The sequence below is a fragment of the Schistocerca gregaria genome, unplaced genomic scaffold (assembly GCF_023897955.1).
Source record: "Schistocerca gregaria isolate iqSchGreg1 unplaced genomic scaffold, iqSchGreg1.2 ptg000045l, whole genome shotgun sequence".
NCBI classification, from domain to species: domain Eukaryota; kingdom Metazoa; phylum Arthropoda; class Insecta; order Orthoptera; family Acrididae; genus Schistocerca; species Schistocerca gregaria.
The window spans coordinates 475,001-490,000 of record NW_026061703.1 but is presented as its reverse complement, the minus strand read 5'-3'; the positions used below and the strand labels follow the sequence as shown (position 1 = coordinate 490,000).

The window sequence follows — 15,000 nt, the reverse complement described above, 5'->3', positions numbered from 1 at the left end:
GCTGTACCACATTATCGCTTAACCTAACTGTGGCTGTACCACATTATCGCTTAACCTAACTGTGGCTGTACCACATTATCGCTTAACCTAACTGTGGTTGTACCACATTATCCCTTAACCTAACTGTGGTTGTACCACATTATCGCTTAACCTAACTCTGGTTGTACCACATTATCCCTTAACCTAACTCAAGTTGTCCCTTAACCTAACTCAAGTTGTCCCTTAACCTAACTCAAGTTGTCCCTTAACCTAACTCAAGTTGTCCCTTAACCTAACTCAAGTTGTCCCTTAACCTAACTCAAGTTGTCCCTTAACCTAACTCAAGTTGTCCCTTAACCTAACTCAAGTTGTCCCTTAACCTAACTCAAGTTGTCCCTTAACCTAACTCAAGTTGTCCCTTAACCTAACTCAAGTTGTCCCTTAACCTAACTCAAGTTGTCCCTTAACCTAACTCAAGTTGTCCCTTAACCTAACTCAAGTTGACCCTTAACCTAACTCAAGTTGTCCCTTAACCTAACTCAAGTTGTCCCTTAACCTAACTCAAGTTGACCCTTAACCTAACTCAAGTTGTCCCTTAACCTAACTCAAGTTGTCCCTTAACCTAACTCAAGTTGTCCCTTAACCTAACTCAAGTTGTCCCTTAACCTAACTCAAGTTGTCCCTTAACCTAACTCAAGTTGTCCCTTAACCTAACTCAAGTTGTCCCTTAACCTAACTCAAGTTGTCCCTTAACCTAACTCAAGTTGTCCCTTAACCTAACTCAAGTTGTCCCTTAACCTAACTCAAGTTTTCCCTTAACCTAACTCAAGTTGTCCCTTAACCTAACTCAAGTTGTCCCTTAACCTAACTCAAGTTGTCCCTTAACCTAACTCAATTTGTCCCTTAACCTAACTCAATTTGTCCCTTAACCTAACTCAATTTGTCCCTTAACCTAACTCAATTTGTCCCTTAACCTAACTCAATTTGTCCCTTAACCTAACTCAATTTGTCCCTTAACCTAACTCAATTTGTCCCTTAACCTAACCCACGTTGTCCCTTAACCTAACTCAATTTGTCCCTTAACCTAACTCACGTTGTCCCTTAACCTAACCCACGTTGTCCCTTAACCTAACCCACGTTGTCCCTTAACCTAACCCACGTTGTCCCTTAACCTAACCCACGTTGTCCCTTAACCTAACCCACGTTGTCCCTTAACCTAACCCACGTTGTCCCTTAACCTAACCCACGTTGTCCCTTAACCTAACCCACGTTGTCCCTTAACCTAACCCACGTTGTCCCTTAACCTAACCCACGTTGTCCCTTAACCTAACCCACGTTGTCCCTTAACCTAACCCACGTTGTCCCTTAACCTAACCCACGTTGTCCCTTAACCTAACCCACGTTGTCCCTTAACCTAACCCACGTTGTCCCTTAACCTAACCCACGTTGTCCCTTAACCTAACCCACGTTGTCCCTTAACCTAACCCACGTTGTCCCTTTGCCTAACATAGTTCACTGCTCGGAATCTCTGGTGTCGTTGTTATCCTCATGTAGATGTCTTGCGAGTGTTGCTTACTTTCCACATATTCCCGCTATCCACTGTCAATTGTACTGCAATAGGACTATATCGCCGCCCCCCCCCCCCCTCTGTCCCCCTCTTTGTGTCTCTGTCCTCTCAAGCTGGTCGGTCTGGCGTTTGAGTGTTAAATGAGCCTCGCAGCTGTTCAGTTGCATTCAGATGTCGACGCCCTCAGTGTACGTCGTGGTATGGTCTGTGTCCATTGTCCGCTGATGTCGTACGCGTAACCCACACGCTGTACCGATCATCGGTCGTTACGTACAGAGTGAAGTAGTGTGATACGTGTGACCGTACGCTGGCTGTGCCCAACGGTGTCGAATCTCAATTTCCATATGTTGTGCTCGATGCTACTTGTCTCGTCTCCCAATAACAGCTAGGTTGCACTGTGGTACGCCGTAGAGGCGTGTGGGAGGAACGTACGAACGCATTGTATGTCACCCTGGGTCGCTGGGGGTGGTGGTGCGGTGAGTCAGGTCAGGTCAGGTCAGGTCAGGTCAGGTCAGCGTGAGCCGTCTGATGTAGTGACGCGTGTATTCCGACTTTGTCGTATTGCCTCACACAAAGTGCTACCCTGGTGGACCGCGTTCCATATCTGGGACATGCCGCAGATGCCGGTTGACAGTGGATCGCGGAAGGGACATCGCATACGTGCGCGGGCCACCTTCCACGTGTTCTCTTCTGCACATGTCGCAGTGTGTATGTGGTCTGATGTAGCGTGTCGTGACACATGACATCCTGGCATGCAAGAATTGTTGAATTCGCAAATGTAGGTGGACATCTACGTTTACTGCCCAAGATACGCAAATGAACTGGAAATCCGTTGTTGAGCGGTTGTTCACGCTGGAGGTGAATCTGTGATGGCGACGATCGGTACAGCTATTAACCGGTTGTTTCAGCGGTACCCGCCACATCCACACACGTGACTAGGTCCATGTGGGTATGAAGCGATACGCGGCGGTGGCTTGGTGGGACTGTTCCCGGCCGGTGAAGGGGGGCCGCCCGGCGTGTTGGCCGCGCGCTGCGTGGGCGCACGCGCAACAGGCGGCTGGTGGGGGGCGCCGAGTGGCAGGAGCGCCAGCCGACGGGCCCGGCAGGCGGTGCAGCTACGCTGCGGCGCACCCTGCACGCGGCGCCTGGCGGCCAAAGTTGGTTCAGCCGAGCCCGGTGCGAAGCGCGGTGGACATCTGCAGTGTGCTGGTCTGATTGAGGACTGTGTGCGTTGAGGATGCGCCGCCGCCTGGCACTCGGCGCCGCGACGCCGTCTGCTGCTCGGTCGCCCCAGCGGTTCTCGCAGGTGGTTTGTATCGCAGTTGTGCGGACGTGTTGGCGCGTGCGCTGTGCTGGGAGAGTTCGCTTCTGCACCCAAGTGGGGCTTTGCCCTTGTGTGGCGCTGGCGTTGGAGCTGCCGGTCACCATAGGTGGCGCGTGTTGTCTCCCGCCGGCAATGCCACGACAGCACGCTCCCGGGCCTCTGTCGGCAGCGGCAAGCTCAGTTGGGAGCAAGGGTGTTCGCACTAAAACCGTCTACTCGCCTAACTCCGGGCGATTGCGCCTCTCTCGAAACCGACCAAGTACCTAGGACGGCGCTGCGCGCCGCCGGGACCTGAGAGGGTTTCGAGGTGTATCGTGCAGGGGAGCTCGGCCTCCTCCTGTTTGCAGAATAATTGAGCGGACGCTTGCGTGTTCGCGCGGGCCCCCGGGACACACTCCCGGGCGGCCGGCTGCTCAGCTCTAGTTGACGCAGCTCCCTGGTTGATCCTGCCAGTAGTCATATGCTTGTCTCAAAGATTAAGCCATGCATGTCTCAGTACAAGCCGCATTAAGGTGAAACCGCGAATGGCTCATTAAATCAGTTATGGTTCCTTAGATCGTACCCACGTTACTTGGATAACTGTGGTAATTCTAGAGCTAATACATGCAAACAGAGTCCCGACCAGAGATGGAAGGGACGCTTTTATTAGATCAAAACCAATCGGATTGGCTTGTCTGGTCCGTTTGCCTTGGTGACTCTGAATAACTTTGGGCTGATCGCACGGTCCTCGTACCGGCGACGCATCTTTCAAATGTCTGCCTTATCAACTGTCGATGGTAGGTTCTGCGCCTACCATGGTTGTAACGGGTAACGGGGAATCAGGGTTCGATTCCGGAGAGGGAGCCTGAGAAACGGCTACCACATCCAAGGAAGGCAGCAGGCGCGCAAATTACCCACTCCCGGCACGGGGAGGTAGTGACGAAAAATAACGATACGGGACTCATCCGAGGCCCCGTAATCGGAATGAGTACCCTTTAAATCCTTTAACGAGTATCTATTGGAGGGCAAGTCTGGTGCCAGCAGCCGCGGTAATTCCAGCTCCAATAGCGTATATTAAAGTTGTTGCGGTTAAAAAGCTCGTAGTTGGATTTGTGTCCCACGCTGTTGGTTCACCGCCCGTCGGTGTTTAACTGGCATGTATCGTGGGACGTCCTGCCGGTGGGGCGAGCCGAAGGGGTGCTTTCGCGTCCCGAGGCGGACCCCGTTTAAATCCTACCAGGGTGCTCTTTGTTGAGTGTCTCGGTGGGCCGGCACGTTTACTTTGAACAAATTAGAGTGCTTAAAGCAGGCAAGCCCGCCTGAATACTGTGTGCATGGAATAATGGAATAGGACCTCGGTTCTATTTTGTTGGTTTTCGGAACCCGAGGTAATGATTAATAGGGACAGGCGGGGGCATTCGTATTGCGACGTTAGAGGTGAAATTCTTGGATCGTCGCAAGACGAACAGAAGCGAAAGCATTTGCCAAGTATGTTTTCATTAATCAAGAACGAAAGTTAGAGGTTCGAAGGCGATCAGATACCGCCCTAGTTCTAACCATAAACGATGCCAGCCAGCGATCCGCCGCAGTTCCTCCGATGACTCGGCGGGCAGCCTCCGGGAAACCAAAGCTTTTGGGTTCCGGGGGAAGTATGGTTGCAAAGCTGAAACTTAAAGGAATTGACGGAAGGGCACCACCAGGAGTGGAGCCTGCGGCTTAATTTGACTCAACACGGGAAACCTCACCAGGCCCGGACACCGGAAGGATTGACAGATTGATAGCTCTTTCTTGATTCGGTGGGTGGTGGTGCATGGCCGTTCTTAGTTGGTGGAGCGATTTGTCTGGTTAATTCCGATAACGAACGAGACTCTAGCCTGCTAACTAGTCGCGTGACATCCTTCGTGCTGTCAGCGATTACTTTTCTTCTTAGAGGGACAGGCGGCTTCTAGCCGCACGAGATTGAGCAATAACAGGTCTGTGATGCCCTTAGATGTTCTGGGCCGCACGCGCGCTACACTGAAGGAATCAGCGTGTCTTCCTAGGCCGAAAGGTCGGGGTAACCCGCTGAACCTCCTTCGTGCTAGGGATTGGGGCTTGCAATTGTTCCCCATGAACGAGGAATTCCCAGTAAGCGCGAGTCATAAGCTCGCGTTGATTACGTCCCTGCCCTTTGTACACACCGCCCGTCGCTACTACCGATTGAATGATTTAGTGAGGTCTTCGGACTGGTACGCGGCATCGACTCTGTCGTTGCCGATGCTACCGGAAAGATGACCAAACTTGATCATTTAGAGGAAGTAAAAGTCGTAACAAGGTTTCCGTAGGTGAACCTGCGGAAGGATCATTACCGACTAGACTGCATGTCTTTCGATGTGCGTGTCGTGTCGCGCAACACGCTACCTGTACGGCAGTGGCCGTGCGCCGCGTGCGGAACCACGCGTGCCTCTCAAAACTAGCGGAAGTGTTGTTGTTGTGTGGTACGAGCGCTGAAGCTCTGGAGCGGCTGGCCTGCGGTACCTGACGCCTGGCGCCGGTTTTGAATGACGTTCGCCCGAGTGCCTGTCCGCTCCGGTGTGGAGCCGTACGACGCCCATCGGCTGTGAGGCCGTTGGACACAAAAAAATAGTGGAACAGGGGCCGTCAGACGCCTCAGTCCCGCAAATGCTACTGTCTTGAAAGAGACAGTGGGAGACTGAAAAGGAAAAGATCACCCAGGACGGTGGATCACTCGGCTCGTGGGTCGATGAAGAACGCAGCAAATTGCGCGTCGACATGTGAACTGCAGGACACATGAACATCGACGTTTCGAACGCACATTGCGGTCCATGGATTCCGTTCCCGGGCCACGTCTGGCTGAGGGTCGGCTACGTATACTGAAGCGCGCGGCGTTTGTCCCGCTTCGGAGACGTGGGAGTGTCGTGGTCGCCTGTGTGGCCGGCCGCGTCTCCTTAAACGTGCGATGCGCGCCCGTCGCCTGGCGGTTCGCATACCGGTACTTTCTCGGTAGCGTGCACAGCCGGCTGGCGGTGTGGCGTGCGACACCTCGTACAACGACCTCAGAGCAGGCGAGACTACCCGCTGAATTTAAGCATATTACTAAGCGGAGGAAAAGAAACTAACAAGGATTCCCCCAGTAGCGGCGAGCGAACAGGGAAGAGTCCAGCACCGAACCCCGCAGGCTGCCGCCTGTCGTGGCATGTGGTGTTTGGGAGGGTCCACTACCCCGACGCCTCGCGCCGAGCCCAAGTCCAACTTGAATGAGGCCACGGCCCGTAGAGGGTGCCAGGCCCGTAGCGGCCGGTGCGAGCGTCGGCGGGACCTCTCCTTCGAGTCGGGTTGCTTGAGAGTGCAGCTCCAAGTGGGTGGTAAACTCCATCTGAGACTAAATATGACCACGAGACCGATAGCGAACAAGTACCGTGAGGGAAAGTTGAAAAGAACTTTGAAGAGAGAGTTCAAAAGTACGTGAAACCGTTCTGGGGTAAACGTGAGAAGTCCGAAAGGTCGAACGGGTGAGATTCACGCCCATCCGGCCACTGGCCCCCGCCCTCGGCAGATGGGGCCGGCCGCCCGCGCGGAGCAATCCGCGGCGGGGTCGTGTCCGGTTGCCTTTCCACTCGCCGCGGGGTGGGGCCGTTCCGGTGTGCGGTGGGCCGCACTTCTCCCCTAGTAGGACGTCGCGACCCGCTGGGTGCCGGCCTACGGCCCGGGTGCGCAGCCTGTCCTTCCGCGGGCCTCGGTTCGCGTCTGTTGGGCAGAGCCCCGGTGTCCTGGCTGGCTGCTCGGCGGTATATCTGGAGGAGTCGATTCGCCCCTTTGGGCGCTCGGGCTCCCGGCAAGCGCGCGCGGTTCTTCCCGGATGACGGACCTACCTGGCCCGGCCCCGGACCCGCGCCGCTGTTGGCTCGGGATGCTCTCGGGCGGAATAATCGCTCCCGTCAGCGGCGCTTCAGCTTTGGACAATTTCACGACCCGTCTTGAAACACGGACCAAGGAGTCTAACATGTGCGCGAGTCATTGGGCTGTACGAAACCTAAAGGCGTAATGAAAGTGAAGGTCTCGCCTTGCGCGGGCCGAGGGAGGATGGGGCTTCCCCGCCCTTCACGGGGCGGCGGCCTCCGCACTCCCGGGGCGTCTCGTCCTCATTGCGAGGTGAGGCGCACCTAGAGCGTACACGTTGGGACCCGAAAGATGGTGAACTATGCCTGGCCAGGACGAAGTCAGGGGAAACCCTGATGGAGGTCCGTAGCGATTCTGACGTGCAAATCGATCGTCGGAGCTGGGTATAGGGGCGAAAGACTAATCGAACCATCTAGTAGCTGGTTCCCTCCGAAGTTTCCCTCAGGATAGCTGGTGCTCGTACGAGTCTCATCCGGTAAAGCGAATGATTAGAGGCCTTGGGGCCGAAACGACCTCAACCTATTCTCAAACTTTAAATGGGTGAGATCTCCGGCTTGCTTGATATGCTGAAGCCGCGAGCAAACGACTCGGATCGGAGTGCCAAGTGGGCCACTTTTGGTAAGCAGAACTGGCGCTGTGGGATGAACCAAACGCCGAGTTAAGGCGCCCGAATCGACGCTCATGGGAAACCATGAAAGGCGTTGGTTGCTTAAGACAGCAGGACGGTGGCCATGGAAGTCGGAATCCGCTAAGGAGTGTGTAACAACTCACCTGCCGAAGCAACTAGCCCTGAAAATGGATGGCGCTGAAGCGTCGTGCCTATACTCGGCCGTCAGTCTGGCAGTCATGGCCGGTCCTCGCGGCCGGCCGCGAAGCCCTGACGAGTAGGAGGGTCGCGGCGGTGGGCGCAGAAGGGTCTGGGCGTGAGCCTGCCTGGAGCCGCCGTCGGTGCAGATCTTGGTGGTAGTAGCAAATACTCCAGCGAGGCCCTGGAGGGCTGACGCGGAGAAGGGTTTCGTGTGAACAGCCGTTGCACACGAGTCAGTCGATCCTAAGCCCTAGGAGAAATCCGATGTTGATGGGGGCCGTCATAGCATGATGCACTTTGTGCTGGCCCCCGTTGGGCGAAAGGGAATCCGGTTCCTATTCCGGAACCCGGCAGCGGAACCGATATAAGTCGGGCCCCTCTTTTAGAGATGCTCGTCGGGGTAACCCAAAAGGACCCGGAGACGCCGTCGGGAGATCGGGGAAGAGTTTTCTTTTCTGCATGAGCGTTCGAGTTCCCTGGAATCCTCTAGCAGGGAGATAGGGTTTGGAACGCGAAGAGCACCGCAGTTGCGGCGGTGTCCCGATCTTCCCCTCGGACCTTGAAAATCCGGGAGAGGGCCACGTGGAGGTGTCGCGCCGGTTCGTACCCATATCCGCAGCAGGTCTCCAAGGTGAAGAGCCTCTAGTCGATAGAATAATGTAGGTAAGGGAAGTCGGCAAATTGGATCCGTAACTTCGGGATAAGGATTGGCTCTGAGGATCGGGGCGTGTCGGGCTTGGTCGGGAAGTGGGTCAGCGCTAACGTGCCGGGCCTGGGCGAGGTGAGTGCCGTAGGGGTGCCGGTAAGTGCGGGCGTTTAGCGCGGGCGTGGTCTGCTCTCGCCGTTGGTTGGCCTCGTGCTGGCCGGCGGTGCAGGATGCGCGCGCCTGCGCGGCGTTCGCGCCCCGGTGCTTCAACCTGCGTGCAGGATCCGAGCTCGGTCCCGTGCCTTGGCCTCCCACGGATCTTCCTTGCTGCGAGGCCGCGTCCGCCTTAGCGTGCTCCTCCGGGGGCGCGCGGGTGCGCGGATTCTCTTCGGCCGCCATTCAACGATCAACTCAGAACTGGCACGGACTGGGGGAATCCGACTGTCTAATTAAAACAAAGCATTGCGATGGCCCTAGCGGGTGTTGACGCAATGTGATTTCTGCCCAGTGCTCTGAATGTCAACGTGAAGAAATTCAAGCAAGCGCGGGTAAACGGCGGGAGTAACTATGACTCTCTTAAGGTAGCCAAATGCCTCGTCATCTAATTAGTGACGCGCATGAATGGATTAACGAGATTCCCGCTGTCCCTATCTACAGAGAAAAGCGGTCTGCGCAGCGCCACCTGGGGGAGGTGTGTTGCCTCCCATAACTGGGTTAAAACCGCCAGGAGACCCTCTGATTCCCTGAAGTCAACGAACGCGTCGGGGCTCAGAGGAACCTGAGTGGGGCGGGGACCGTAATGTCCAATCTCGTGGCCTTGTCGTGGCTCTCTGGCTCAGTAACCCCCTTAGATGGGGCGAAGCTAACACGGGATGGGCCGTCCATGCATGACGTTAAACGGCTAGCCCTTAACTGGGTGCAATCCTCACGGTCCGCACTGGCCCACCGTTAATTAGCAAAAGCGGTGGGTGAGACATGGTCGGTCATGATCCCCCGGTACGTGTGGAGACCCCCCTGGGGAACGTAACTCGGGCTTGAGTGCCGCACCGTCTCGATGATGTCAAACTCCACAATATAAGACCCAGCTACCACCTTCAACATCTCTGGGCTGTGGATTTGTGAGGGTTGTCGTGTGTCAAGGTAGGACGTAAAACTCCCGTCGCGGCAAGACGTTAAGTGCCCCCAACCCAAGCGAAAGCAAAGGGTGCGTGGCGCAGGGGAAGCTGCGTAACGAGAGACACACCACCTGTCTCTCCTGAGTTGAGCGCGGCGGCTGGGCGAGGGTATGAGGGTAAGTCTCACGACGATCCTGGGGCCCTGCGGTCTGGCTGCTGCAGTTCCTCACGTCCTGGACGACGTTAAATGGTCCCCCAACCCAAGGCGAAAGCAAAGGGTGCATGGCGCAGGGGAAGCTGCGTCGCAAGGGACACAAGATCTGTCCCTCGCAGGGCAAACAACATCTCAGCTCTGCAAACCCCACGTCCACATTCGCTGGGGAGGGATCACGGCCCGAGCCGGCAAAGGCTCATCGCCGTGAACGGGATGTCCCGGACATGCTCCGTCAAGCCGGGGCATGGTGACATGTCCCCGGCTAGGTTAGATGGGGCCAGACCCCCGAAAGTCTGGGGGACCGACCCAGCACCTGGGTAGGACTGGGTTCTTGGCCTTTAGGTGGGAACTCGGCCGAGTAGGGGGCGAAGGCCGAGAGGTGAATCCGCCTCTCCGGAATGCGGTGGGCATTTGCCGGGGAGGGACGGGTGAAATCCCCAGTGATGTGGTTGTGGAAGGGGACTAGTGCGCTGGAAACGGCGTGCTAAACCCAGCAGCTCTTAAAGCTCTTGGTCAAGGGGCGGGACTGGTGAGCGAGCTGCAATTTGCCCCCCCCCATGCCAGAGAGGCCGGTCCGGGGTAAGAGACGGGCCTCCAATTTATCACTCTTCAATTCAATCAATGATGGCAGAAAACGTGGAGAGTGATACGGCGCTACCGGAGCAAGACGCTCCATTCGATGCAAGATCAAACGTCTCCGTCATGGAGCGACACGCGCATTTTCTTCGGCTTCTAGACCGAAGCGTTAAACATGGAAAGATCACCGCAGATCAAATTCGGGTGATCAAAGAAGAAGTTGCCAACTGGGCTTTGGCGCATGCCAAGCTCGAGGGGCAATATGAAGAGATAAAGGCGGAAAATGACCGCCTTAGAAAAGAGGCGGCAAAGCCCCAGAAGTCTTATGCTGCAGTTGCGGCAGCACCAATCACAATAAAACGCACGGTGCAAGATACGATAAAGCAGAACGTACAGAAGGCTGTCCCAACAGTCTTCATAAAGCCTAAGAAAGGGGACGATGTCAAGACGGCAAAAGCCAAGTTTGAAAAGAGTATAAACCCTAGAGTAGATAAGATCAAAATAAATCAGATCAGGACTACAAAAAACGTATTGATAGTCGAACTGGCCTCTACTGAGGACAGTGACAAACTAATGAACAATACTAAAATTCAGGAGTCATTTACATGCGAAAAGCCCAGAAAGCGAAGGCCACTTATGATGATGTACGACGTACCATCATATATGACCCAGGACGACGTGGCTGACTGTGTTTACGCACAGAATTTTGAGGACAAAATGACTCGCGAAGAATTCACAGAACAATTCAAGGTCCGCTTCAAGGCAGGTCCTCGTGACCGAAACACTGTGCACCATGCCATTGAAGTGTCACCGGAATTGCGTAAACAGATCATTACAACCAATAGATTATACGTAGGCTATAATGCAATATCCGTCAAGGACTATACAGCCCTTGCTAAATGTACCAAATGTCACGATTACGGACATGTTGCAAAATACTGTAGCTTCCTAAACCCAGTATGTGGGAATTGTGGAAGCGAAAAGCATGACAAAACAAAGTGCGACAGAGAAACGCCCACCTGCATCCCTTGTAAATACCGGAAACGCACCTGCAACACTCCTGGTAAGGAGTGTGCAACCTATAAAATAATGATACAGCGGCTCATACAGAGGACAGACTATGGCAACGCGCTATAGAGTCACTCGAAAATCACCTAGCAAGCAGTTGCGAGATGCAGGTCGGTGGCGGAAGCTCAAGGAATCACAGGAATCTCTGCCCTCGGTGGTCAACGAGCGAGAGGAGGAGAGGCAGGTCTATTCTGTCTTAGTTCCAGACGTGCGACCGGAGATGCGGGACTTCTCCTGCCAGGTTGGGTCCTTCCTGGCCATTAGGAGGAGTCCTCCAGGTGATCCGGCGACCGAGCAGACCAACTTGGAGTCTACCTCTTCACAGAGTGGGGGCTTTCTCACGCGCAAGGAGGGAGAGACCTATACACTTCCTGTTCCGACAGAGCGGCCGGAGTCGACGGATTTCTCCTGTCAGGTCGGGGGTTTCCTGGCTACAGGGAGGGGTCATCCAGGCTTCCGGGAGGCGGCGGTGACCGGCGGGGCGGCTTCATCCGTCGGGAGCGGGGGTTCCCGCTCGTCCTCGGGGGCGGAGTCGTCGTCGGCTGCCGCGCCAGTCTCTGCAGCAGAGCACCAGCAGACTCCAAAAATGACGCAAGAGGATGTCGAAACAATTCAAGTTGGAAAAATGTACACTCAGTGTCCACCAGGAGACACATACACCATTTGTGAGGAAACGTTAAGACTGTCAAGACTGGAGGAACCCACAGCCCTAAACGCGGCTCTGAGGCAGCTGGTGAGGGTCGGGCATCCTCGCGGAGAGAAGGTCACGTTCCCGGCACTGGAGGATGCAGACTGTATTCATCTCGCTGCGTTAAACATTCCCACAGACTTTGAAAAATTACAAGACCTAGTGTCAAAATTATATATCAGACGGGGTCGGGAGTTCGATATCGACAAGACCTACAAAAACATGGTCAAGATGCACGGCAGGATTGGTTTTGATCCTGCCCAGGTATGGCCTGACAGCCATTTCTACACCAGACACCCGGATTAAGATAAAAGTCTTACAAATAAATGCTATGAGGAGCTCCCTTGTAACTCAGGAGCTCCGAAAGATAGCGGAAGAGAAAAATATCGATGTTATGTTAATTCAAGAGCCAGGCTCTGCCTCCGGCAAGGTCACAGGCTTTCCCGTCACTGCCCAGGTAATATCAATGGGTCCAAACCCCATGTCAGCAATTGTCATCTACAACAAGTTAATCAAAACCACTGTCTTGACACAGTATTGCACTTCCCATGTAACAGTTGTGGAGATAAACTTTTATAATACATCTTGGTACATAATTAATATATATTGTCAATACAGGGATCCAATCAATATTTATCTTGGGCAGTTATCTACAGTATTGCGAGCCCTAGCAGGCAAAGCAATTATAATATCAATGGACAGTAACGCAAAATCCCCCCTATGGCACAGTCAAGTTCAAGATCAAAGAGGACTGGCACTGGAAGACATAATTATGGAACATAATTTAAATGTTGTCAATCTCCCCGGCAACCCTCCTACCTACAGGAGCAGAGCTGGGGCAGCATCCTCTATTGATGTCACGCTCTGCACGACAAACATTGTAAACAATATCCAAAATTGGCAGGTCAACGACAACATAACCACCAGTGATCACAACGCTATTGAATTTACAATAGCATCACAAGGGGAGCATGTGCTAGAGGGGTGGACAATGCAGTATGACTACGGGAGAGCAGACTGGGACCTGTTGGAGGCGGAGTTTCATCCTCCGGAGCTGGGAGACGGTCCTTTTGAAGTAGAGGAAGCCGTAGGGGCCTTAATTGTCTCAATCAGGGCGGCTTTGGCCGCGGCGATACCGACGCGAAGGCGCTTCATACGAAAAGCGACTTCTCCATGGACTCCAGAGCTTACCCGGCTCAGGCAGTCTATGAGAAGAGCACGAAGCAGCTATCAAAGGTCCTTCACCCAGGAGGAACGGCACTACCATCTTGCCCAGTATAGGAGAAGGAAATGGCTTTTCAAAGAAACTCTCAGACAACACCGCCAGCGGAGCTGGGAGGATTTTGTAAAGTCTCACCTGACTTTGGATCCATGGGGTACACCGTACAAAATAGTAAGAGAAAAAATCCATTCACCAATGCATCTCTCGACTGTACGAGTCGGTGACACAGACAGAATGACACAGGACTGGTCAGAGACCGCTGAGGAGCTACTGAGGGTGCTCCTCCCAGACGATCGACCTGACACAGACACCGAGATGCAGCAGGAAATAAGACGGCAAGACCAGCTACACTACCACAACAACGTACAGGTGTACCCCTACTCCATCGAGGAAGTGAAGGCAGCTATTCGCTCCTTTGCAAAGTGCAAGGCCCCGGGGCCGGATGCAATTCCTGCAGAAGTTCTGCAATGCATTGCAAACAAACTGGCTCCGGGCCTTACGAAAATTTACAACAGATGTATGGAAACACAGGTCTTCCCAACCTGCTGGAAGACGGCAGAAGTTATTATTATCAAAAAGGCTCCTGATAAGGATCCAATGATGCCCAAATCCTACCGACCTATCTGTCTCCTGGACGTCTTGGGAAAGACATTTGAGAAGCTGCTGGTCTCTAGACTGTCTAGTCATAGAGTCCTACGTGGAATGAGTGATTCGCAATACGGATTCCGAGCTCGGAAGTCAACATCTGACGCTATCAACAAAGTCGTAAGTATTGTACACTCATCCACGCGGAAGTACGTCCTCGGAGTTATGGTGGATATTTCGGGTGCCTTCGACAATCTGTGGTGGCCGGCGCTCTTTTCTCGACTTCGAGAATTGGAATGCCCGGCGGCGCTATATGGTTGTCTGAAGGACTACTGCAGAAACAGAGTCGCCAGAATCACGGCTCCTGGTGTCGTGGTGTCTAAGAACATCTCAAAGGGCTGTCCGCAGGGTTCTGTGTGCGGCCCTTTGTTTTGGGACGTGAATATGGACCCATTACTGGAAACACTAGAAAGGAACAACATGACATTAGGAGTCGTGGCGTATGCAGACGACCTCCTCGTTCTCGTTGAGGGCGACAGCCGTGCCGAGATTGAGACAAGAGCGGCCCATGTATCCGAAATTCTGATACAATGGTGTCAAAGTTCAAAACTGGAAATCGCGCCTCAAAAATCAAGTATCATCTTGTTAAAAGGCAGACTAGCCAGAGATCCTATTATAAGGTTAAATAACCGTATAGTCGCAAGAACACGCGCTGCAAAGTACTTGGGCGTCTTCATAGACGAAGCCTGGAGCTACATCCCACACATAAATCACGTTGCCTCTAAGGCTCTGGCAGTACTAAACAAATTAATAAGTATAGCCCAACGGCGTTTCCATCTCCCTCCGATTGCAACAAAAATGTATAATAACTGTGTTTTGGTACCAATCGTGGGATACGGCTCCAGTGCCTGGGCCCACAAACTCACTCAGGTCAAGCCTGCCACTATGGTAAGAAGGATACAGCGCAACGTAATACTAAGGTGTGTAGGCGCATTTGGTACAACACCCACAGAGGCACTGTGTCTAATCATGGGACTCTGCCCTTTAGATCTGTTAATCAGACAGCAGGCTGCAATGTACTGGCTTTCCAAACGAGAACACCAACAAGTCACATTAATAATGGGTGAACACCTCAACAATGTAAAAGAAATTAAACAAAAAACGATCAATCTCTGGCAACAACAATGGGATACATCCGATACAGGAAGGCGTGTCTATGACCTCCTTCCAAGTATTCAGGAAAGAATACGTATGAAACACTTCGTCCCCTCTCAAGGCATTGTACACTTTCTAACAGGACACGGCCCATATCCTGTGTATCTCCATCGG

The 15,000-nt window shown here is 53.6% G+C and overlaps 2 non-coding genes and 1 pseudogene across 2 annotated transcripts; all 3 read left to right on the top strand.

Moving 5' to 3' along the window:
- The first annotated feature begins 3,303 nt into the window (after window positions 1-3,303).
- Window positions 3,304-5,196, top strand: LOC126301146 (small subunit ribosomal RNA). The gene has a single exon (XR_007552932.1). It is a non-coding gene; the product is annotated as a small subunit ribosomal RNA (ribosomal RNA).
- Window positions 5,197-5,557: 361 nt separating this feature from the next.
- LOC126301220 (5.8S ribosomal RNA) lies at window positions 5,558-5,712 on the top strand. Its single transcript, XR_007552985.1, has one exon. It is a non-coding gene; the product is annotated as a 5.8S ribosomal RNA (ribosomal RNA).
- Window positions 5,713-5,900: 188 nt separating this feature from the next.
- Window positions 5,901-8,875, top strand: LOC126301198 (large subunit ribosomal RNA; annotated as a pseudogene).
- Window positions 8,876-15,000: the final 6,125 nt, after the last annotated feature.